Source organism: Bos javanicus, chromosome 12 (assembly GCF_032452875.1).
Source record: "Bos javanicus breed banteng chromosome 12, ARS-OSU_banteng_1.0, whole genome shotgun sequence".
In the NCBI taxonomy this organism is placed as follows: domain Eukaryota; kingdom Metazoa; phylum Chordata; class Mammalia; order Artiodactyla; family Bovidae; genus Bos; species Bos javanicus.
The window spans coordinates 29,791,886-29,817,737 of NC_083879.1; the positions used below are offsets into that span (position 1 = coordinate 29,791,886).

General features: G+C 44.8%; 1 long non-coding RNA gene across 1 annotated transcript; it reads right to left on the reverse strand.

The window, feature by feature from the left end:
- Positions 1–32: 32 nt before the first annotated feature.
- On the reverse strand, positions 33–24,487 carry LOC133258349 (uncharacterized). The gene is made up of 4 exons (XR_009739980.1): positions 23,620–24,487; positions 20,004–20,253; positions 3,191–3,292; positions 33–1,227 (listed from the first exon to the last, which is right to left on the reverse strand). It is a non-coding gene; the product is annotated as an uncharacterized LOC133258349 (long non-coding RNA).
- Between the last annotated feature and the right edge of the window lie 1,365 nt (positions 24,488–25,852).

Below are 25,852 nucleotides of genomic sequence, written 5' to 3' on the forward strand. Positions count from 1 at the left end.
ATTATAAATGATAGCTACACCCTCACATATCAACAGATTACATTAATAGTAATAGCGAACATTTTAACAAATGCTTGTTATATACCAGCACAATACTAGGTGCTCTCCATGCATTATTCCTTATTAAATAATATTTTAGTTACTTCATAAAACAGCTTTATTCCTATTTTAGAGAGGTCAGACAGCTTACATTAGGACAGCATTTCTCACGTATGGTCTATGATCCTCTTGATGTTCCCAGGACTCTTTGGAATGCCCAGGTTCACAAGCTCAAAACTTTTTATAACAGTACTAAGTACAATGTTACCTTTTTCTTCTGGGTTGAATCTCCACCAATCTTGCAAAACTACTTATGGGAAAAAATATTATTGCCTTAGCACTAATCAAAACAGTGGCAACAACAAAAAAGCCAGATCACTTAAAAGGACCCTTGCTGCGGCAGGACAAATTAATAATTTTATTAAATTACACCCTTGAGTAGACATCTTTTTAACATTTTGTGGGGGAAACTGAAGCATAACATAAAAGTCCTTCTTCTGTATATCAAACTACAATGTTGTCTCAGGGAAAAGCTCCTGTATGATGCTTGAGTCGCAAGTTGAACTAGCTGCTTTTTTCACAAAACATGGTTTTTAGTTGACAGACTGACACGTAAATTGGTAATTCACCCTTAGGGACCAGGCAAACATTTTCTCAAAAATAAACTGAGCCTTCCACTTCAAAGAAAACAGCTGATGTTATTTGTGACAACTATTAAGATAGAAGCTTCGACATGAAACTTGAATTTTAGACAATTTGTTTCTGCTACCATGAGCTTCAAAGCCTCCCCATCGGTGAAGATTTTTCAGTGACATCAATGATAGCGTTAATAAATGTGAAGTTTTGAATTGTATAACAACATGAGTCAACATTTGTAAGTCCTGCAACTTCTGGAAACTATTTTCCAAGGGACCTATGTAAGATGTTACAAAATCATGAATGGGTTTTTTAAAAAGTTTCATTCAAAGTAAAAGACCAATGGGTTTTAATGAAACCCCATACAGAACTTCTCTGATAAGCCTTCAGTTTCAAGTTGCAACTAATCTTTAAGAAACTTCTGATTGTCTTGAATCTTGGTGTAATATCAAATAATGCCCACAATTTCATTGAAAAATTATTAAAAACCCATTCTCCAATTGTGTACCTGTAAAGTTGGATCTTCATTTACTTCATCCAAAACAGCATATCCTGACAGATAAAGAAACAAATATGAGAACCCACCTTCTATTAAACTAGATATTAAAATAAATAAATAAATGAACTAGATATTAAAGAATTTGGGGGGAAATATAGTTGCTGCTCACAAAAATATATTAACATGCGATGGAGTGATAGGTACCATGGTTGCGTGCTCAGTTGCTCAGTCAGGTCTGATTCTGCGACCCCATGGACTGTAGCTCGCCAGGCTCCTCTATCCATGGGATTCTCCAGGTGAGGATGCTGGAATGGGTTGCTATTTCCTACTCTAGGGGATCTTCCAAACACAGGGATTGAACTAAATCTCCTGTGTCTCCCACATTGACAGACAGATTCCTTACCACTAGTGCCACCTGGGAAGCCCTAGGTATAGTACAGGTTTGGGGAGGGTTTGGCGGGGGCGGGGCTGGTTTGGCCACACCTTGAGGCCTGGGGGATCTTAGTTCCCAGATCAGGGATCAAACCTGCACCCCCTGCGGTAGAAATCCAGTCTTAACCACTCTATAGCCAGAAAAGTGCCACTATAATTATTTTTACATGAATTAATAAATCACTGTTAAAAATCTTTGGTCTTGTATCTAAAACAGCAAATATTCATAGATGTGACCCATAAAAACAAAAGTTCTTTGGGGTCCTCAATAAGTTTTAAGAGTACAAAGGGATCCTAAGACCAAAAAGCTTGACAACTACCAGCTCAGAACATATAACTTGCAGGAGCCAGGATTCAAACCTTGGTCAATCTGACCCCAAAACCCTCCTTCTTGCCCTGAATTGCTCCCTGTTTTAGTTTAGATTTGTTGCATTTAAGGTGCCAAATTTCCAAGCATCCCACTTTGGCTCTCAATTACCTATTTAACTTCCTAACCACCAAGGATTTAAATAATAAGTATCCATTAGATGGGCAATGCTATGCTTAGGTAACAGCCTGCAAATGTCAATGGCTTACAGCTACCAAGGCTCTCTCGGTCCTGCCATTTCTGCTGCTGGCCCGGATGCCCCTCCAGGCCCCCTGTTCTACATCGTGGGTGACCTCTGGGCTGACTGCCATCTCAGCTCAAGTTCCTTTTCATGGCCATCATTGCTAGAGCACCAGCAGACAAATGCTTCCTGCTCGGGTTTCATCACAGAGTGGGGAAGGCACAGTGCCTGCAGCCGGAAGGGAGGAGAGCTGGGTGCTGCTGAGCCCAGAACGACACCCCACTCACCCTTCCTCTGCACCTCCATCCTGGAACACCCCAACACCTGCTCCGAGGATGCTGTGCCAGGTGTGAGGGGTACCAACAAGGTTCAGTTTTTTATTTTGCTCAAATATAGTTGACTTACAATATCTTATTAGTTTCAGGTGTACAGCACGATGATTCATATATACATTCTTTTTCAGATTCTTTTCCCTTATAGGGTTTATAGAATATTGAGTATAGTTCCCTGTTGGTTATCTATTTTATATATAGACTATTTTCTATATTGGTGGGTCTATTTCTGTTTCAGAAATAAGTTCATTTGTATCTCTTTTTTTGGCCACACTGCTCAACTTGTGGGGTCTCAGTTCCCCAACCAGGGATTGAACCTGGGCCATGGTAGTGAAAGCCCAGCATCTTAGCCACTAGGCCACCAAGGAACTCTACATATGCTTTTATTTAGCCATATAGACATATATATGGATAAATAATGTTTACACGTATACATATATATAATGGAATATTACTCAGTCATCAAAAAGAATGAAATGAAGTCATCTGTGGCAAATAGATGGACTTAGATATTATCATACTACGTGAAGTCAGACGAAGACAAATACAATATGATATCAATTACATGTGGAATCTAAAGATTCAGTTTTTAGAACTTAGCCTCTGCCCTTCAGAAACTCATAAAATATCTAGAAAGAAAATAGCAAACTATAAATACCTACAGTTTTGTATCAATAACTATAAAAAGCTATAAGTTGTCTCACCTGTGTATGTCTCCTCACTAGGTACCAGGTAACCACACAAATAACCAGGGCACCAGGCAGTTAGAGGAGAAATCCAGATGACTCCAACAGTCGTGAGTATTCCTGGGAGAAAGAAAACTCTGGCTTGAGTAATCAAGGATGGTTTCAGGGAGAAGGTGGGGTTTGAATACAAGTCGGAAAATGAAGAAAGGACCCAAAGTGATAGAAATGGAAAAGGGGAGGGATAAACACACACACACACACACACACACACACAATCGGTGAAGTAAGAGAAACACTTGCAGAAAGGTGAAAAGACTGGGGCTGCAGTTCATCATGTCAGGAAACGCCTTCTGGCACTAAGATGACATCGGGGGTGAGAAGACAGGAGAGCTGTCTGCAGAGGGCAGTAGCAAGCCCTGGAGTGGGCCCTGAGCTGGTAACGATGCAAGTCCCTGGGTGGGGCGGGTGCAGCTGATCAGACACCGGAAAGGCGGCCACGGAACCCTGAGGACATCTCGTTAATCGACAAGAGAAATGCTAGGCTTCGCGATAGACACCATTTAATCAAAAAAGCTAGAACCAAAACATGATTTATGTCTCTTTTCTTCTAAAAATATATTTCCTTTACAGTTCTCTGACTTCAATAACAATAGCCGCGGCGTGATAATGTCTCACGCAATTGAAACACAATTTTCAGAAATAGCATTTTACTAGCTTTAAGTCAAGTGGATGCTGGAGTCTCTTTGCTTAAATCAGTCAGGTTCTTTGGCATTTGAGAGGAGGCAAGTCCTGGTTTTGTGTTTCCCTGCTCTGTGCACTAACACCTAGTTTGAGAGGGACAGAAGAGAAGGAAAAGGAAGGAGACCACAGATCTTGAGAACGCATTTTTACCTCTGCTCAGAGAAGCTGCAAAAGCGACTCACTGAAGCACCCAGGGGTTGGTTGAGAACAGGGAAAAAGTGAGGGAGTGGTGCTGGAAGACAAGAGGCTGCAGGAAGGAACGTGGCAGGCACAGAATTTAAAGGACCTCTCAATAGCTGGGAGGCCTCCCTTGTAAGTTCAGTGGTTAAGAATTCCTGCTTCTCAGGGCACCCAAAGCCAGTGCTCTGGGACTACCCAGAGGGATAGGGTGGGGAGGGAGGTGAGAGGGGGGGTTCAGGATGGGGAAGGACACATATATACCTGTGGCCAATTTACGTTGATGTATGGCAAAGACCATCACAATATTGTAAAGTAATTGTCCTCCAATTAAAATTAATTAATTAATGAGGGGGCACGGGTCCAATCCCTGGTCGGGGATCTAAGATTCCACGTGCTGTACAGCACAGCCAAAAGAAAAAAAGACTGAGTTCAAGTATAATTCTTATCTAACCCCAAGTCTGAGATCAACACTGTGGTCATCAATGTTAGGGATATGGCCAAAGATTGCTGGAGGACCATTATGGTCCAAGAATTAAAAATCCAGACCCTCTCCTACTCAGGACTACCTTTTAGAGGATCAGTGAGGCAGGAGAGCCATGTGTTCTCATTCCTTCTTTCCTCCCACAGAGAGAGACCCACTCAGCATCATCACTAGGAACAGGACCCCATGGACTGATCCACAGGGGCAAGGGTTAGCCATCCTGCCCTCTCCTCCCCTCCTGTCTGTTGCACTCGGTAAAACACAGGTCTGAGAACTTGGCAAAGTCCTTCTCCATCTTTCTACCTAGTCCACCCCTCCCTCCCCTTACTGGATGAGCCCACCACGGATGCAGGGCTCTCTCTAGCCTTTCCACATTTTGTAAAAGTGTTATTGGGCTTCCCCAGGTGACTCAGTGGCAAAGAATCCTCCTGCCACTGCAGGAGACACAGGAGACTCGGGTTTGATCCCTGGGTTGGGAAGTTCCCTTGGAGGAGGAAATGGCAACCCACTCCAGTATTCTTGCCTGGAGAATCCCATGAACAGAGGAGCCTGAAGGGCTCTTCCAGGAGCCATGGGATTGCAAAGAGTCAGACATAGCTGAGCACACACGCTCACACACATGTGAAAACCACTGCAATACTTTTCTTCTGACTAACGTGGTCCCCTTACTTTTCTGCCCAGGCTTCCTGGGGCGTTCAGATCAAATATGCTCATTTGGGAATGTTATTTTGAGTCCTCCACACATCAAATGATTCCTATTTCTGGTCTTGTTTAGCAGTGTTCTCAAAATGACCAATTATATACCATAGCTACCTATGTCTATTTATAAATTTTATGTGTGTCATTGGACCAATTATGTCTATCTAAAAACATACAAAAATAGAAAAACTTAAAGTATGAGATAAAGACAAGTTCTAATACTTTTTTTCCTGTCCATCCTCCACCCCAACGCTGGGACCACACCCTCTAGGCATAATTCGATCACATTCATAGCATCTATCACCTTCTATTAGAATTCTTTTTCAAAATCCTGTTTACTTTGCACAGAAACAGACTCACAGACTTAGAGAATGAACTTTTGGTTGCAAGGCTGGGGCGGGAGAGGGGGAGATGGGAAGAGGGGTAGTTAGGGAGTTTGGGATGGACATGTACACATTGCTATGTTTAAAACGGGTAACCAACAAGGACCTACTGTATAGCACAAAGAACTCTGCTTAACGTTAGGTGGCGACAGCCTGGATAGGAGGAGACTTTGAGGAGGATACAGGTTTATGTATGGCTGAGTCCCTTTGCTGTCCACCTGAAACTGTCACAACATTGTTAATCAGCTATGTGCTGCGCTTAGACTCTCAGTCATGTCCGACTCTTTGCAACCCCATGGATTGTAGCCCTCCAGGCTCCTCTGTCCATGGGGGTTCTCTAGGCAAGAATACTGGAGTGGGTTGCCATGCCCTCCTCCAGGGGATCTTCCCAACCCAGGGATCAAACCCAAGTTTCCCACATTGCAGGCAGATTCTTTACCGTCTAAGCCACCAGGGAAGCCCAAGAATACTGGAGTGGGTAGATTATCCCTTCTCCAGGGGATCTTCCTGACCCAGGAATCTCACTGGGGTCTCCTGCATTGCAGGCAGTTTCTTTACCAGCTGAGCTACCAGGGAAGCCTGTTAATCAGCTATACTCCAATACAAAAATAAAAAGTTAAAATACCCTGTCTAGTTTGTCTTTGTATCCACAAAGTGCCTGACACAAAAGAGGTGCTTATAAATATTTGTTGAATTAAGTCATATAACACTATAAATCATTTTTTATAAATACTTCAAAATTCCCATAATTTCTCACTAGTGGCTGATTGTAGACATTGCTGCATTAAACAACTTACTGAAAAAATACAGTGTAAACCTCAAATGAATTGCTCTCCTTCATTCAAATGGTCCCAACAATTGTGCTCAGTTGGGTTTTTTCCTGTCAGTCTTGGAAGTATGCCGCAGGGCACAAATGAACACCAATCTCAGGCCCAGGCTATTAAAAATTCCAGATCTGGGTTTGCTTTAGAAATGAAGTATTCGGACATTACCATTTCAGCGAGGACTGGGTCATTGATTTGCAAATGTAAAACTCTCCCCAAACCAAGCCAAAAGCCCTGTTATTCACACAAGTCTTGCGTTGGAGGAAAGAACAGAACGACAGGAATATACTTTAAATAGTCAAATTCCCATTTCTGAACATTTTATTCGGTTTGGGCATTCAAGGGTCATTGTTTTTTCTTACGAGAATTATCTGACTGTGAATACTTGTTTAAAAAAAATACTGTTATGTTGTGGTCCTTCATGATGTCTATTTTAGTCGTTTAAATTATACAACTGATGGCCCAGCTCATCAGACATGTTATTGTTGTTGTATTAATACGTACATTGTTAATGCTAACACTTGAGCGTGTGAGTTCTCTGACGAGGTGAGTGCACCTGCCTGATGGGGAGGTGACGGTGAGTGTTGACTCTGTAGGATGTCCTAGAGCAGCAGGCCCCACCATTTTTGGCACCAGGGACCCGTTTCCTGGAAGATGATTTTTTCATAGACTGGGTTGGGGGATGATTTCAGGATGATTCAAGCACACTACTTTTATCGTGCACTTTATTTCTATTATTATTACATCAGCTCCACCTCAGATCATCAGGAATTAGATCCCGGAGATTGGAGACCCTGTTCTATGGCTTCATTTCCCTGCCAATAAGCCTCCAAAGCATACCATTTAATAATTTTTCTAAAAAGTGAATTTGAAATAGGTGCATAAAGGGTCTTGACTGAGCACTTATTCTTTATTTTGTTCTCTGTTTACTTCTCCCTCAGGACATTACATTTCTGATAAGGGCTATTCGGAAACAATAATATGGGTGAGCTATTAGGAATGCTGCTTTCATTTGGGAAATTCGACAGATAAGGAAATTAATAGTAGATTGTATGCTATTAAAGGAGCTGTTTAGGGTTTCAGTTGGTGTTTAGGGTAACAGACCGTTCATTCCTCCTTCCCTCTCAGGATTTATTCCTAAGTGTCCTAAACCCAAGGAACACTAGCCAAAGAACTGGTAGAACAACAACCCCCACTGCTGAGCTGGAGTTAGGCTGGATGCGTAAGGATGAATGGGATTCCCAGATGGCTCAGTGGTAAAGAATCCAACTGCAAATGCAGGAGACAGAGGTTCCATCCCTGTGTCAGGAGGATCCCCTGCAGTAGGAAATGGCAACCCACTCCAGTATTCTTGCCTGGGAAATCCCATTGACAGAAGAGCCTGGTGGGCTTCCACCCATGGGGTCACAAAAGAGTCGGACACAACTTAGAGTCTAAATGACAAATCAGATTGAATATGTTTGAGGCCAAGAGTCTTAAGTAAATCCTTTTGCTGCCAATGCTTCTCTTCCAAGTCTGTGATGACTAGGTTGGTAGGACAGAGTAAGTCCACCTGCCCAGGCAATCAAATGGGCAGAAATGACAAGCAAGGTCCTGAGGAGGCAGATTACAAAAAAGAGAGTAGAGGGGAGGGAGGGGGCAGCGCCCTGGGCGGGCACTGCGCATGAAAAAAAAGAAAGAGAGAGAGTAGGTCTTGTCTACCTTTTAGACCAACAGCACAGCTCACTAGCAAAGCCCAGGCCAGGGGATATCTTGAATTCTAACCAATCAGATAAGCAAGTTCTCCTTCTGCAGAAGCGCTAAAGGGCTTGAGCCTGAGAACAAATGTGGCTTAACGTATTCTACCCACTATGGGGAGGGAGGCTGAAAATGATAAGAAGGTCTGAAAATTCCTCCTTTCCAATAATGGTAACAAGACATGGAAAATTTCCTACTAAATCAATAAGCAAGGATGTCATCAGTCAGTCAGTTCAGTCGCTCAGTCGTGTCCGACTCTTTGCGACCCCATGAAGCACAACACGCCAGGCCTCCCTGTCCATCGCCAACTCCCGGAGTTCACTCAAACCCATGTCCATCGAGTCAGTGATGCCATTTAGCCATCTCATCCTCCATTGTCCCCTTCTCCTCCTGCCCCCAATCCCTCCCAGCATCAGGGTCTTTTCCAATGAGTCAACTCTTCACATGAGGTGGCCAAAGTACTGGAGCTTCAGCTTCAGCATCATTCCTTCCAATGAACACTCAGGACTGATCTCCTTCAGAATGGACTGGTTGGATCTCCTTGCAGTCCAAGGGACTCTCAAGAGTCTCCTCCAACACCACAGTTCAAAAGCATCAATTCTTCGGCACTCAGCCTTCTTCACAGTCCAACTCTCACATCCATACATGACCACTGGCAAAACCATAGCCTTGACTAGACAGACCTTTGTTGGCAAAGTAATGTCTCTGCTTTTCAATATTCTATCTAGGTTGGGCATAAGCATCTTTTAATTTCATGGTTGCAATCACCATCGGCAGTGATTTTGGAGCCCCCCAAAATAAAGTCTGACACTGTTTCCACTGTTTCCCCATCTATTTCCCATGAAGTGATGGGACCAGATGCCATGATCTTCGTTTTCTGAATGTTGAGCTTTAAGCCAACTTTTTCACTCTCCTCTTTCACTTTCATCAAGAGGCTTTTGAGTTCCTCTTCACTTTCTGCCATAAGGGTGGTGTCATCTGCATATCTGAGGTTATTGAGATTTCTCCCAGCCATCTTGATTCCAGCTTGTGCTTCTTCCAGCCCAGAGTTTCTCATGATGTACTCTGCATAGAAGTTAAATAAGCAGGGTGATAGTATACAGCCTTGACATACTCCTTTTCCTATTTGGAACCAGTCTGTTGTTCCATGTCCAGTTCTAACTGTTGCTTCCTGACCTGCATATAGGTTTCTCAAGGTGAGGTCAGGTGGTCTGGTATTCCCATCTCTTTCAGAATTTTCCACAGTTGATTGTGATCCACACAGTCAAAGGCTTTGGCATAGTCAATAAAGCAGATATAGATGTTTTTCTGGAACTCTCTTGCTTTTTCGATGATCCAGCGGATGTTGGCAATTTGATCTCTGGTTCCTCTGCCTTTTCTAAAACCAGCTTGAATATCTGGAAGTTCACAGTTCACGTATTGCTGAACCCTGGCTTGGAGAATTTTGAGCATTACTTTACTAGTGTGTGAGATGAGTGCAATTGTGTGGTAGTTTGAGCATTCTTTGGCATTGCCTTTCTTTGGGATTGGAATGAAAACTGCCCTTTTCCAGTCCTGTGGCCACTGCTGAGTTTTCCAAACTTGCTGTCATATTGAGTGCAGCACTTTCACAGCATCATCTTTCAGGATTTGAAATAGCTCAACTGGAATTCCATCACCTCCACTAGCTTTGTTCGTAGTGATGCTTTCTTTTTTTTTTTTTCTAATTTTATTTTATTTTTAAACTTTACATAATTGTATTAGTTTTGCCAAATATCAAAATGAATCCACCACAGGTATACACGTGTTCCCCATCCTGAACCCTCCTCCCTCCTCCCTCCCCATACCATCCCTCTGGGTCGTCCCAGCGCACCAGCCGCAAGCATCCAGTATCGTGCATCGAACCTGGACTGGCAACTCGTTTCTTACATGATATTTTACATGTTTCAATGCCATTCTCCCAAATCTTCCCACCCTCTCCCTCTCCCACAGAGTCCATAAGACTGTTCTATACATCAGTGTCTCTTTTGCTGTCTCGTACACCGGGTTATTGTTACCATCTTTCTAAATTCTATATATATGCATTAGTATACTGTATTTATGTTTTTCCTTCTGGCTTACTTCACTCTGTATAATAGGCTCCAGTTTCATCCACCTCATTAGAACTGATTCAAATGTATTCTTTTTAATGGCTGAGTAATACTCCATTGTGTATATGTACCACAGCTTTCTTATCCATTCATCTGCTGATGGACATCTAGGTTGCTTCCATGTCCTGGCTATTATAAACAGTGCTGCGATGAACATTGGGGTACACGTGTCTCTTTCCCTTCTGGTTTCCTCAGTGTGTATGCCCAGCAGTGGGATTGCTGGATCATAAGGCAGTTCTATTTCCAGTTTTTTAAGGAATCTCCACACTGATGCTTTCTAAGGCCCACTTGACTTCACATTCCAGGATGTCTGGCTCTAGGTGAGTGATCACACCATCATGATTATCTGGGTTGTGAAGCTCTTTTTTGTACAGTTCTTCTGTGTATTCTTGCCACCTCTTCTTAATATCTTCTGCTTCTGTTAGGTCCATAGTCACTAGCAATTGCAGTCGTGGGGAGTGGTGAACTGATGAGCTCTGAGGGAACTCAGGAAGGGAAGAATTCCTGCCATCTAGAGTCATCAGTCTGCAGCCCAGAGGAAGCTGGACACTGGCCCCCAGATACCTGGTACCCATCAAAAGAAGGATTTCAGTGAACCCAGACTCTTGCATCTTCCCATATATAGAAAAGCACTAAATTCCTTAACTTGGGATATCTGGTTTTCTTTCATGAAGAATCATTTTTTTTATGCCCTTTATGGCCAAACAACCTGGCTCCTCCTCTTGCCTCCTTGGAACTATTCTCTCAGGGTCACTTGAGACGCTGTCTCCGGGGCTTGAAGTCCTGAACATTCCTGCGAATAAAACTGTCGACTGAAAAATATAGTCACAATCTGAAAGTAGAGAGTTATTTTATTTGGTGGGAATGTTTAGGACTCCAAGCCCAGGAGACAGCATCTCAATAGCTCTGAGAAAACTGCTCCAAGGAGGTAGGAGGGGATGTCAGGATATATATAAGTTTGCAACAAAGGGAGTAGGCAGTCTGAACATCAAAGATCAGGTATCAAGTTAAGGAATTTAATGTTTTATGTAGAATTTAATGTTTTATGTACTGGAAGATGCAAGCCTCTGGGCTCACTGAATTCATTCCTTTCATATGCACCTCATATATCTGGGGCCAATCTTGTTTCCTTATTCACTTTGCTTCTTGCGTTTCCCCAGCTCCTCAGCAATCACTGTGGTGGTGGCAGCCTCTGCTGGATCACAGTTTGGATCACATTTAGGCTTCTCTGGTGGTTCAGATGGTAAAGAATCCACCTGCAATGCAGGATACCTGGGTTCAATCCCTGGGTTGGGAAGATCCCCTGGAGGAGGGCATGGCAACCCACTCCAGTTTCTTGCCTGGAGGACCCCATGGAGAGAGGAGCCTGACGGGTGACAGTCCACAGGGTCGAGAAGAGTCGGACACGACTGAGTGACTAAGCACAGCACAGTACATTCACATTTGGAGGCCAGAAACCCCCGATAGCTGTGACATTTCTTGTTTATTAATATGGCAGGAGATATTTTCATTTCACAAGGTATAACTCTCAACTTTCAGGTTGTGAATACTTTTGTGAGTCCACAGTCACACCAGGGGGTTCTGCTCTCTGGTGTCCTCACTCAGAGACATGCATGTCCACCTCATCCCCTGCCACAGGGTGGACCCAGGACAGAGAAGGAGAGCATGGTCACGCTATCCTAAAGTGTTTCACTAAGAGGTGATACATGACACTCCTGCTCCCATTCTGTTGACCAAAACAGGTCACGTGGCCATGCCCAAATTTAAAGGGAAAGTACTATCCCACAGGGAAGCCTGGCATGCTGCAGTCCATGGGGTTGCAGAGTCGCAAAAAGACTGAACTTTTAAGAGTTCAGTCACTGAGCGACAGAACTGAACTGAACTATCCCACAAGGTACCTGGAAGGAGGAGAACCAAACTGCAATGACCCCTCCCCCCAGGAATGCTCATGGAAGGTATTGCAGGGGTTACATCTGTTGAACTTGGCCTGGGCTGAGCAGCTGAATAAAGAATGCAGAATTCACCAAATGCCTGTGACTGCTTAGGCCAGATTTTGAAGAATAGGGGAAAAGAAAAAATAATACATCTTTTGAGGACTTCCCTGGAGGTCCAATGGCTAAGACTCTGTGCTTCTAATACAGGGGGCCTGGGTTCATTCCTTAGTCAGGGAACTAGATCCTACATGCTACAACTAAAAAAAAAAAAAAAAACCCCACATGCAGCCTAAATAAATAAATATAAATACATAAACATATATATTTTTGGAGAATCCCAGGGACGGGGGAGCCTGGTGGGCTGCTGTCTATGGGGTCGCACAGAGTTGGACACGACTGAAGCGACTTAGCAGCAGCATGGGGGAAGAAAATGAAAGTTTTGTTTTTGGCCACACTGTGCGGCAGTGCGATCTTAGCCCCCTGCCCAGGGGTTGATCTAGCTCAGAGGCCACATCATAAAGGTCTTGAGGGACTCAAATGCCCTAAATGATTCTTGGGGGTGGGGGTGAGGGGAGAGGATGGGTGAAGGGTCAACGTCCCCATTGGGCACAGCAGGCATGGTATCTGGGGCCCACAATTCTTTTAGGGGCCCAGGACAATGTTTTACGTTGTCTTAAAATCAGAAGAAAAAAATAACTTTTAAGTCAAAGGAAATGTTTTCATATATAATATTAATAGATTCATCTTTTTACCAAGGTCATAGTAAAATATAGTTTTTATCTCTTGTGAGAAAAAGGGTTCGTGACGACAAATGTGTCAAAATGTGGTGTGGGGAGAAGAACCCTGGATTCTCTCCCAGCCTCCCCTCTAAAGAACAGAAATACAGTTGACCCAGCCTGACTATCAAATGCATTTGGGATTAACCAAGAACACAAATCAGGAAATTCAGGCCTCAAAGAGAAAACAGAGCTTCCGCCTGTCCCCCAACCCCAGGGCACACCCATGGAGGAGTGCTGATAAAGATGGTCAAGCAGGACCTATGGGGCCTTCCCAGGACAGGACTTCCCCTTTGTCCTCCACTTTAGCTCCTCTCTGAAGTATCTAGATAATAGTATTTTGATGCAAATTTCCTCAGTTGTTTTGCAGACATGAACACCCCTCCCGCCAGCCACCAAATGGAAGATGTTACCTACTTGACAGTGGGGACCCAGGCCTCCTGGAGTCTAAGGACTGATAACGCTCACCTCTGTGACACCACCCTGTTACCTCACCATCAGCCAGTCAGAGGACCGTGCACCAAGTGATCACGTACCCTGCAACCCCACAACCCCTCCTTGCTCTCTGGCTCAGTTGCTCTGTCTGATTCTTTGCAACCACATGGACTAGAGCCGGCCAGGCTCCTCTGTCCATGGGATTTCCCAGGCAAGAACACTGAAGTACGTTGCCATTTCCTTCTCAGGGGATCTTCCTGACCCAGGGATTGAACGCTGGTCTCCTGCATTGGCAGGTGGGCTCTTTCCCACTGCTCCACCTGGGAAGCCCCCATCCCCCCACTTGGCTTTTAAAAATACTTTGCAGAAGCCCTTTTCATGACCCAGATAATCACAATGGTGTGATCACTGACCTAGAGCCAGACATCCTGGAATGTGAAGTCAAGTGGGCCTTAGAAAGCATCACCATGAACAAAGCTAGTGGAGGTGATAGAATTCCAGTTGAGCTGTTCCAAATCCTGAAAGATGATGCTGTGAAAGTGCTGCACTCAATATGCCAGCAAATTTGGAAAACTCAGCAGTGGCCACAGGACTGGAAAAGGGCAGTTTTCATTCCAATCCCAAAGAAAGGCAATGCCAAAGAATGCTCAAACTACCGCACAATTGCACTCATCTCACACTAGTAAAGTAATGCTCAAAATTCTCCAAGCCAGGCTTCAGTAATATGTGAACCGTGAACTTTCAGATGTTCAAGCTGGTTTTAGAAAAGGCAGAGGAACCAGAGATCAAATTGCCAACATCCGCTGGATCATCGAAAAAGCAAGAGAGTTCCAGAAAAACATCTATTTCTGCTTTATTGACTATGCCAAAGCCTTTGACTATGTGGATCACAATCAACTGTGGAAAATTCTGAAAGAGATGGGAATACCAGACCACCTGATCTGCCTCTTGAGAAACCTATATGCAGGTCAGGAAGCAACAGTTAGAACTGGACATGGAACAACAGACTGGTTCCAAATAGGAAAAGGAGTACGTCAAGGCTGTGTATTGTCACCCTGTGTATTTAACTTATATGCAGAGTATATCATGAGAAACGCTGGACTGGAAGAAACACAAACTGGAATCAAGATTGCCGGGAGAAATCTCAATAACCTCAGATATGCAGATGACACCACCCTTATGGCAGAAAGTGAAGAGGAACTCAAAAGCCTCTTGATAAAAGTGAAAGTGGAGAGTGAAAAAGTTGGCTTAAAGCTCAACATTCAGAAAACGAAGATCATGGCATCCGGTCCCACCACTTCATGGGAAATAGATGGGGAAACAGTGGAAACAGTGTCAGACTTTATTTTTCTGGGCTCCAAAATCACTACAGATGGTGATTGCAACCATGAAATTAAAAGACGCTTCCTCCTTGGAAGGAAAGTATGACCAACCTAGATAGCATACTCAAAAGCAGAGACATTACTTTGCCAACAAAGGTTCGTCTAGTCAAGGCTATGGTTTTTCCTGTGGTCATGTATGGATGTGAGAATTGGACTGTGAAGAAGGCTGAGTGCTGAAGAATTGATGCTTTTGAACTGTGGTGTTGGAGAAGACTCTTGAGAGTCCCTTGGACTGCAAGGAGATCCAACCAGTCCATTCTGAAGGAGATCAGCCCTGGGATTCTTTGGAAGGAACGATGCTAAAGCTGAAACTCCAGTACTTTGGCCACCTCATGCGAAGAGTTGACTCATTGGAAAAGACTCTGATGCTGGGAGGGATTGGGGGCAGGAGGAGAAGGGGACGACAGGGGATGAGATGGCTGGATGGCATCACTGACTCGATGGACGTGAGTCTGAGTGAACTCCAGGAGTTGGTGATGGACAGGGAGGCCTGGCGTGCTGCGATTCATGGGGTCGCAAAGAGTCGGACACGACGGAACAACTGATCTGATCTGGTCTTGGGAAACCCAGGGCTTTTGAGGGCATGAGCCACCTCATCTTGCGTGGCCCTGTAATAAACCTTTCTCTCCTCCAGACTCCAATGTTTCAGTTTGTTTGGCAGTGTGTCAGGCACACCAACTATGTTAATAATGTCTTCAAAATAATTAGGGGATCAAGAGATGGTGGGGCTTTCCTGGTGCTGGAGTGTGATGAGGAAGGGATTACAATGCTCAGCCCAAGCCGAACGTCTACTTTTGGACTGTTCTAATGTAGTGTTTTGTGTCAGACCCGGAGTTATTCCCAGTAAAGTTCCTCCTCCCTACGGGGAGCAGGGTTGGGAGATAGATCAACTTCTACCCTCTGCGCTAGGGAGCGGCTATGATTTCTCTAGATTGCTCCTCCCTGGAGTGTTTATGCCCCCAGCCTCATCTTTATTCACCCTTCTCTCTTATTTGCACCACTGCAAGAACTGTCTTCATTCAGCCTCCAGGACCATCCCTGAGTTCCAACAGGTGGGTTCAAACAGGTGCTAATCAGGCAAGGGAGGGGATGTGGAGACAATGGAGTCAAAAAACAATGATGGAGCCTTGGGGAAGGGTCCTGGTTCCCCTCAAGGAACACATGGATCAGTATCTTTGAACTGTTTTGCAGACACAGAAACACCCCGCTAGGTGGGACACGTTAACTGTATTTTGCCCACCAGCATGCAGACGCCAAACGGGTTGGAACCAGAAGGCTGATGATGCTGACTCCCATTACCCCTGGAGAAGGGAACGACAACCCCCTCCAGTATTCTTTCCTGGAGCATTCAATGGACAGAGGAGCCTGGTGGGCTATAGTTCATGGTGTTGCAAAGGGTCAGACACGACTGAGCTCACACACAGTCGCATTACCTCACTACCAATCAATCAGAAGAATGCCCACGAGCTGATCACGCCCTCCTTGAACCATTACTATAAAACTCCAGGTTTGGGGCACAGTTTTGAGGGTATCATCCTGTTGTGGCCCCTTTTGCCTGGCAAAGCAATAAAGCTACTCTTTTCTACTTCTTCCCTGCAAAACTCTGTTTCAAAATTCAATTTGGAACGGGGGTGAGAGAGTACAGAGACCAAATTTTGGCTATGTAACCACAAGCCAGAAAGGACTATTAAGCATTTGAAGTGTGACTATTCCAAAGAGATGCTGTAAGAGTGAAACACACACCAGATTTTGATGATTGAGTATGTAAAAAATGTTAACAGCCTCAACAGTAATTTTATAGTGATCACAGCTTGTACTCTTAATAATTCAGATATATTAGGTTAAGTTACATACATTAAAATATTTCCACCTGTTTCTTTTACTTGTTACCATGGCTACCAGAAAAAAATTTTAAATGCCAAATATCTCGCATTTTGTGGCTCATGTTATATTTCTACTGCACAGCGCTGGTCTGGACTCCACAGAGCACCTAGAGCAGTCCTTTGAGAGTCCTGAGTCTCCTGTCACTTCTCTACTCAAACTCTCCAGTGGCTTTACACATCCCTCAGGGGCAAATAAAAGATCATCCTGTGGCCCATGAGGACTCTGACAATCATACGTAATCCCACCTAATGCCTCTCAGACCCCCTCACTTGTCACTCTTGCCCTGGCCACTCCATTCAGGGACACTAGCCTTCTTGCTCCACTTTCCACATGCCAACGAGGCTTCCAGCCCGGGACCTCTGCGTGTACTGTTCCCTCCGCTCAGAATCCCTTCCTTTACATATTTGTATGTCACTCCCTCCTTCCTTCAGGCCTCTGCTCACGTGTTACCACCCTATTTAAAGTAGGAGTGCATACACATGCGTGCATCACACACACATACACACGTCCTTGTACCACCCGTTCCCCCCTTACTCTGCTTCAGTCTTCTTCATGGTGCTTACCACAGGCTGTCATTTTTCTGGGTCAGCCTTCTTATCTTAGGCTATAAGTTCCATAAGGGTAAGAATTTTTGTGTATCCTTTACTGATGAGGACCAAGTGCCTAGAAGAGTGCCAGGCATGTAGTAGACACCCAAAGAGTGTTTGTTGAATGACTAGTAGAGCAGTAAATCTGTGCGGATCAAGGCTGGGGGGAAAGCCCAGGCTGCCCCTCAGGTCTGCTGCTGGCCAAAGTAAACGGGTCTCCTCCACCACCGATAGATTTCTACACTGGAGTTTAAAGCAAGAGCCTCATAGTAATGGGGTCCCCTTCGCAATGAACTTTTATCTGCAGAAACTGAAGGAAGTGACTAAGGCAGGATGAGACCTGGAAATGCTGGATATCCAAAATATTACCAATGCAAACACAACTCACAAAAGTCTTGTGTGCATCATTTTTCTGTTCCTTTTTTCAATTTTTGGTAACATCACACAGCAGGCAGGATCGTGGTTCACCAATCAGGGATTGAACCTGCGCTTCCCATTGTGGAAGCACAGAGTATAACCACTGGACAACCAGGGAAGTCCCAATCTTTTTTTTCTTTCCTTCTTTTTCATAACTAAAATAAGTTACAATAGTTTATAATTCTCAGGTAAAATCAAAAGAAACCAAAGACGCCCCAGTAGCATAAAACCAATTACTGTAAGGCTTGGGCTGTGCTCTTACAATAACTAGAGTCAAGTCACAGATGGATTAAATTTTCAAGAGCCAGGCCTGGCTTCAGTTTTCATCTGTTTCCAAGTCACCTGCGCTCTGAACGTTCCCTCATTTGCCATTACCTAGTGTCAAACCAGTCAGTCCTAAAGGAAATCAATCCTGACTAGTCACTGGAAGGACTGATGCTGAAGCTCCACTACTTCGGCCACCTGATACGAAGAGCCGACTCATTGGAAGAGGCCGACGGAGGGCGGGAGGCAAAGAGGGCGACAGAGCGTGAGAGGGTTGGATGGTGTCACCAACTCAATGGGTAGAAGTTTGAGCGAACTCTGGGACATAGTGAAGAACAGGGAAGCCTGGCAGCCCATAGCGTCACAAAGAGTTGAACACAACTGAGTGACTGAAGAATGACATGTGTCCTCCTGAATATTCTCCCCCTTTCAAGAAGTTAGAATGTCAGCTTTTCTTATGAAAAAAAAATCCTTGCTTTCTAGAGACCTCTAGATCCCTGTTCAGTCACTCTACACACAGTTAATTCCAGTTCTTCCAGTCAGTCCTCTCCTCTGCCCACTGGCTTTTTTTTTTTTTTTTTTTTGCCACAGAGCCTGGGGGAGCTTAGTTCCCTGACCAGGATGGGAAATGTGTCCCACCCCCCACCCACGGGGATCACGGGTAAGTCCCTGCCCTCACTGGCTTGAAAGTCATCTTGGTTGGCTGTTCCCACCTCTACTGGACTCAAGGCAGCGCTCCCCCAACCTCCGCAAGATATAGCAACCTGGTCCCAACTAACAGGGAGATGAGCATCTGCAGGCTGTGAGTCCCCAGAAGGTAAGAGAGCCTCCTAGGTCAGTCAGCCTTGGCATCTGACAGCAGCCTCCGGGCCGCTGCCGCCACCTCTGCCCCACTTCCCCAGCGGAGAGCTGGACTCTGCTCCGTGTGGGCTTTGACAGGCGAGCTGTCCCGTCCACACTCCTGAAGCCTCACCTCGCCCACTCCATCCCCACAAACTGCTCTACACCAAATAATAACTTGTGCCTCCCACGGAATGAAAATTCTGTTCCATTCTTTGGGACTTACCTCTACAGAAGATTTTATGACTTAGGCTGTGCTTGAAGAAAGGGAGGAATTACTTAAAAGCACCTCACACCCTCCTGTGTCCACGCCCACCCCCACCCCTCTCCCCTCCCTCCACCCCTGGAGGAGGAAATGGCAAGCCACTCTAGTATTCTTGCCTGGAAAATTCCATGGACAGAGGAGCCTGGCGGGATATTGTCCACGGGGTTGCAAAGAGTTGGACATGACTGAATGACTGAGCATGCATGCCACCACTTAATCACTTAACAGTTCGGAGAATTACTTAATCCACCTGAGGTTTGTTTGTAAAACGAAGATGAAATACAAAATAACTATCTCAGGGGGAACTTGGAGGTTATCTGGAAAACATGAGAACACCCACCTCTCTCCTTCTCCTAGGAGTACATACTGGCTCCCCCTGGAGCTGGGCCTGGCTTTGCTCCCAAGTGAGGAAGGCCCAGGATGGCAGGAAAGCATCATGGGGCAAAGCTCAGTTGGGAGACAGAGAAGGATGGGGCAGGCCGTGACAAGCCCACCGGAGCCCTTGCGGCTGGCTGAGCCCAAACCAGACACACGTCAAAACTTCTAAGTTATGTGAATCAATAAATTCTCCTTTTTTTGTTGGTTAGTTGTTTTTTCATTGCCTACAATTGCAAAAGCCCAAACTGAAATAGTGCATTTTTAGTCCCTGGCTCTTAACTTAGGCAGCTCTGTGTAAGATTTTCATGAATCTCTGGCTCCCCTGGGTGGCAAAGAGAATAAATTCACATTTCTAGGATTTCTACTCTCTGCACAAGCATCCTCATTTCTACAGTTTATTTACACTTTGACTCCCACTCCTCTAGTCTCAGATATACCTGGGTTTGCTCTTAATGCACACATGCTTCAACAGAGGGTTTTTTTTTCATGTCTCACCTCCTCTCCCAGATGCAGCCATGCTGTGTCTGCCGTGAGCCCATTGAATTCCATTCACTGGTCCCGTTTGGGGTGGGCACTGGGTTTGGCTTGGGGTATTGTAACTGGCCAGGTCAGGAGAGTGGCAGGCTACCTCCTCCAGAAGCAGTCAGGACACAAGCGCCGTATTGGTAACTTTAGAAGCTTTTGCCAACCATGTGACTCTATCACGCTTCTAAAAGCCAGGTGAATGGAGCTCATCCAGATGACTCTGAATAAGAACGTGAAGGATTAAAAAAAAAAAAAAAGGTCAAGCTGATAGGTATTTTCATTATGTAACTTGTGAGGATATGTTTAAAAACACAAAAGAACTTCCCTGGCCACTCAATGGTTAAGACTCTGTGCTTCCACTGCAAACAACACCGGTTTGATCCCTGGTCAGGGAACTAAGACCCTACATGCTGAGCGGCCAGAAATTAATTAATTAAAAACACAAAGGTCTGACCATATGGGTTTTATTTGGTCAGATCCATTTCCTGAAGAGCCATTGCTATTCCTTGGAACTCTTGCATTTTCATCATCAGAGAGAGTATGTTTCACTGCGATGTGCTTGTAGTTTTACATCATTGTTATTCCTTCCTTAGTTCAGAAGCTTCTGCTGCTACTGCTAAGTCACTTCAGTCGTGTCCGACTCTGTGCGACCCCATAGACGGCAGCCCAACAGACTCCTCCGTCCCTGGGATTCTCCAGGCAAGAACACTGGAGTGGGTTGCCATTTCCTTTTCCAATGCATGAAAATGAAAAGTGAAAGTGAAGTCGCTCAGTCGTGTCCGACTCTTAGCGACCCCGTGGACTGCAGCCCACCAGGCTCCTCCGTCCATGGGATTTTCCAGACAAGAGTACTGGGGTGGGTTGCCATTGCCTTCTCCAGAAAAACAGCTGCTGCTGCTGCTAAGTCACTTCAGTCGTGTCCGACTCTGTGCAACCCCACAGATAGCAGCCCACCAGGCTCTCCCGTCCCTGGCATTCTCCAGGCAAGAACACTGGAGTGGGTTGCCATTTCCTTCTCCAATGCATGAAAGTGAAAAGTGAAAGTGAAGTCGCTCAGTCGTGTCCGACCCTCAGTGACCCTGTGGACTGCAGCCTTCCAGGCTCCTCCATCCATGGGATTTTCCAAACAAGAGTACTGGAGTGGGGTGCCATTGCCTTCTCTGAAGTTCAGAAGCAGTAACCTGCTTATGATTATACAGTGGAAGTGAGAAATAGATTTAAGGGACTAGATCTGATAGATAGACTGCCTGATGAACTATGGACTGAGGTTCATGACATTTTACAGGAGACAGGGATCAAGACGATCCCCATGGAAAAGAAATGCAAAAAAGCAAAATGGCTGTCTGGGGAGGCCTTACAAATAGCTTGAAAAGAAGAGAAGCAAAAAGCAAAGAAGAAAAGGAAAGGTATAAGCATCTGAATGCAGACTTCCAAAGAATAGCAAGAAGAGATAAGAAAGCCTTCTTCAGTGATCAATGCAAAGAAATAGAGGAAAACAACAGAATGGGAAAGACTAGAGATCTCTTCAAGTAAATTAGAGATACCAAGGGAACATTTCATGCAGATGGGCTCAATAAAGGACAGAAATGGTATGGACCTAACAGAAGCAGAAGATATTAAGAAGAGGTAGCAAGAATACACAGAAGAACTGTACAAAAAAGATCTTCACAACCCAGATAATCACGATGGTGTGATCACTCACCTAGAGCCAGATATCCTGGAATGTGAAGTCAAGTGGGCCTTAGAAAGCATCACTATGGACAAAGCTAGTGGAGGTGATGGAATTCCAGTTGAGCTATTCCAAATCCTGAAAGATGATGCTGTGAAAGTGCTGCACTCAATATGCCAGCAAATTTGGAAAACTCAGCAGTGGCCACAGGACTGGAAAAGGGCAGTTTTCATTCCAATCCCAAAGAAAGGCAATGCCAAAGAATGCTCAAACTACCACACAATTGCACTCATCTCACACACTAGTAAAGTAATACTCAAAATTCTCCAAGCCAGGCTTCAGCAATATGTGAACCGTGAACTTCCAGATGTTCAAGCTGGTTTTAGAAAAGGCAGAGGAACCAGAGATCAAATTGCCAACATCCGCTGGATCATCGAAAAAGCAAGAGAGTTCCAGAAAAACATCTATTTCTGCTTGATTGACTATGCCAAAGCCTTTGACTGTGTGGATCACAATAAACTGTGGAAAATTCTGAAAGAGATGGGCATACCAGACCACCTGACCTGCCTCTTGAGAAATCTGTATGCAGGTCAGGAAGCAACAGTTAGAACTGGACATGGAACAACAGACTGGTTCCAAATAGGAAAAGGAGTACGTCAAGGCTGTATATTGTCACCCCACTTATTTAACTTATATGCAGAGTACATCATGAGAAACTCTGGGCTGGAAGAAGCACAAGCTGGAATCAAGATTGCTGGGAGAAATATCAATAACCTCAAATATGCAGATGACACCATCCTTATGGCGGAAAGTGAAGAGTTACTAAAAAGCCTCTTGATGAAAGTGAAAGTGGAGAGTGAAAAAGTTGGCTTAAAGCTCAACATTCAGAAAACGAAGATCATGGCATCTGGTCCCATCACTTCATGGGAAATAGATGGGGAAACAGTGGAAATAGTGTCAGACTTTATTTTTCGGGGCTCCAAAATCACTGCAGATGGTGACTGCAGCCATGAAATTAAAAGATGCTTACTCCTTGGAAGGAAAGTTATGACCCACCTAGATAGCATATTGAAAAGCAGAGACATTACTTTGCCAACAAAGGTCCGTCTAGTCAAGGCAGAGTTGGACTGTGGAGAAAGCTGAGCGCCAAAGAATTGATGCTTTTGAACTGTGGTGTTGGAGAAGACTCTTGAGAGTCCCTTGGACTGCAAGGAGATCCAACCGGTCCATTCTGAAGGAGATCAGCCCTGGGATTCTTTGGAAGGAATGATGCTAAAGCTGAAACTCCAGTACTTCGGACACCTCATGCAAAGAGTTGACTCATTGGAAAAGACTCTGATGCTGGGAGAGATTGGGGGCAGGAGGGGAAAGGGATGACAGAGGATGAGATGGCTGGATGGCATCACCAACTCAATGGACGTGAGTTTGAGTGAACTCCGGGAGTTGGTGATGGACAGGGAGGCCTGGCGTGCTGTGATTCATGGGGTCGCAAAGAGTCAAACACGACTGAGCGACTGAAGTGAACTGAAGTGAACTGAACTGAACCTGCTGGTTCTCACAAGTACTGGTTCTTCCACATCTGGCAGAAAGAGGGAGGATCCCTCCTCCAGTCTCCTCACCTCGGCTCAGGGCCACCTGCTTCCTCCCCGACCCCACACCCTAGCCCCGGGCCAGGCTAGATGCCTCACTTCCATTCCCAATAAGGTTCCATGCACAGTGCTCTCATTACAATGATTACTGGATAATTTATGGGTTTATGGATTGTGTCTCCAACTAGATTGGGAAGCTTGAGGTGTGGACTTTATCTCTTTTTTCTTTAAACCAAGGGCTTCCTAGCACAGGGCTTGGTTCAAAGTTTATTAAATGAATATATAGGTGAGACGGACAGGAGAACATAAATTAGCATTTGTTGAGTACCTCATGGCCAGTTGTCTCGGAGCACTGGGGTCAGCAGTTAACGAGAGAGCCTAAGTAAATGAATTTGACAAGGACCGGTACCTAGGACATAGTGGGCAGGTTCGTTGTATGAATGATGGTGGATCCACATTCTGAAGATAAAGACACTGAAGATCAGAGAGCTTACCCTGCTTCCTGGGGTCGCACAGGAAGACTGAGGTTTGAGCATAGCTCTCTTTCTGGTCCCTAAGTCCTTGGTTCCACCCGTACTTCCCTGTAGCCTTTCACTTATTCCTCCCTGCATCCCTTGCCCCAGCAGGCAGACAAAAACTTTTTTGTTGATAATGATCTTTGAATCAACTGTTAGCAGTCTTCCACAATGGCTTTACTTGGAAGGAATTCCACAGATATTTGTTGGATGAATGGATGAATGTCTGCATTTCCAGTGCTGAGCAGGGTGGCTGACTAGTCCATGCAGTTCATGGTGTTGTAATAGTCCTTTAGAAAATGTATCAGTATCACCGTAGTGACCTGTGAAGCAGAAATGAAATGTCTTAGAAAATAACAGTGGAGAAAGGGCTTTAAGAGAAATGTAATACAATTAAATGTTAAAAAAAAAAAAAATCTTTCCAGGACACTGACAAAGTTAAAATCTATGACATTCAGAATATTCTTAGGAATCTCTCAACAGCAGAAAGGAGGCATTTAAAACTCCCTAATAAAATCTAGTTCTCTGATTCTGAATTATCTGTGACGATATTAACACAGATCTATCGAACTTTTTGAAATCTGTGACTTTTTTTTCCTTAGTCAAAAGTCTCCTCTTATTTTTTCTGTTTTCTCTCACTCTGGAAATAGATACATATATATATGAATATATATATATATATATATATATATATATACACATACATAAGCATGTATTACATTGTAGGAATATTTTCTAGGGTGTAAGTAACAAAGGGACTAAAGTGTATGACAGTTGGAATCCTGGTTCCTGGAAGAGATGGATCTGTGCTGAGCATCTCAGCCCATCATTTAGCACCCTGTAACCTGTGGAGCATCTGATCCCTTCAACTGCACCCTCTTCCTCTGTGCTCGCTGACCTGACCTTCAAGGCAACTGGACTAATACCTCGTCTTCACACCACGTGTTTGGAGAGGTCCCAAGGCTGGCAAATCAAACATGGGACCAGGTCATCGCCTATTTCCAGCAAAATGAGTTCATATCCATTTCAGGCTCATTTTACTGCTGTTTGTTATAACTGTTGTCAGGAAGAAATGAGCAGGTTTGTATACCACAAGGCAAAATAAAATTTGAAATTTGAACGTTTGCTTATTTGTTAAAATTGTAAGAACCCTATTGTGATGTGGGGGGCTTTTTGCCAGTCTTGGATCCTCTCCCATGATGTGCAGGAGGACTGGGTTGCTTGGCCTTGTGGTGTGTGGTCTCTCTCCTCATCCCCAGAGGCAGTACCTTGCGCACAAATCCCTGACAGTTGATTGTCTAGGCAGCAATGCCACAGAGGCGGCACCCTGTGAAAGATGCTGCTGCTGCTGCTGCTGCTGTTGCTAAGTCGCTTCAGTCATGTCCGACTCTGTGCAACCCCATAGACAGCAGCCCACGAGGATCCCCTGTCCCTGGGATTCTCCAGGCAAGAACACTGGAGTGGGTTGCCATTTCCTTCTCCAATGCATGAAAGTGAAAAGTGAAAGTGAAGTCGCTGAGTCTTGTCCAACTCTTAAGCTACCCCATGGACTGCGGCCCACCAGGCTCCTCCGTCCATGGGATTTTCCAGGCAAGAGTGCTGGAGTGGGGTGCCATTGCCTTCTCCGTGTGAAAGATGAGGGTAGGGAAACTACATGTTGTTGCATGCTGTGCTGGGGCAGGATTCTGAGAGGCAGGAAGCGAGGATGTGTCTTAGGTGACAGGAGATTAGGTCATTAAGGCAATAACAACCACAGCTGCCGTTCAGCGGGCTCCCTTTGCTGGCAGGCACTTTGCTTGTGTTGTATTACTTAATTGGTCTCCACACAACCACAGTGTGGTAGGTTTCCTAGCCACATTTCAGGTACGATTTCACAGAGATTAAGTAATTTGCCCACGAGAGGCTGTAAATGCCAGCTCTTACCCCAGATTCATCTGACCTTAGAAATGCAAAAAGGCAAAATGGTTGTCTGAGGAGGCCTTACAAATAGCTGAGAAAAGAAGAGAAGTGAAAGGCAAAGGAGAAAAGGAAAGATATACCCATCTG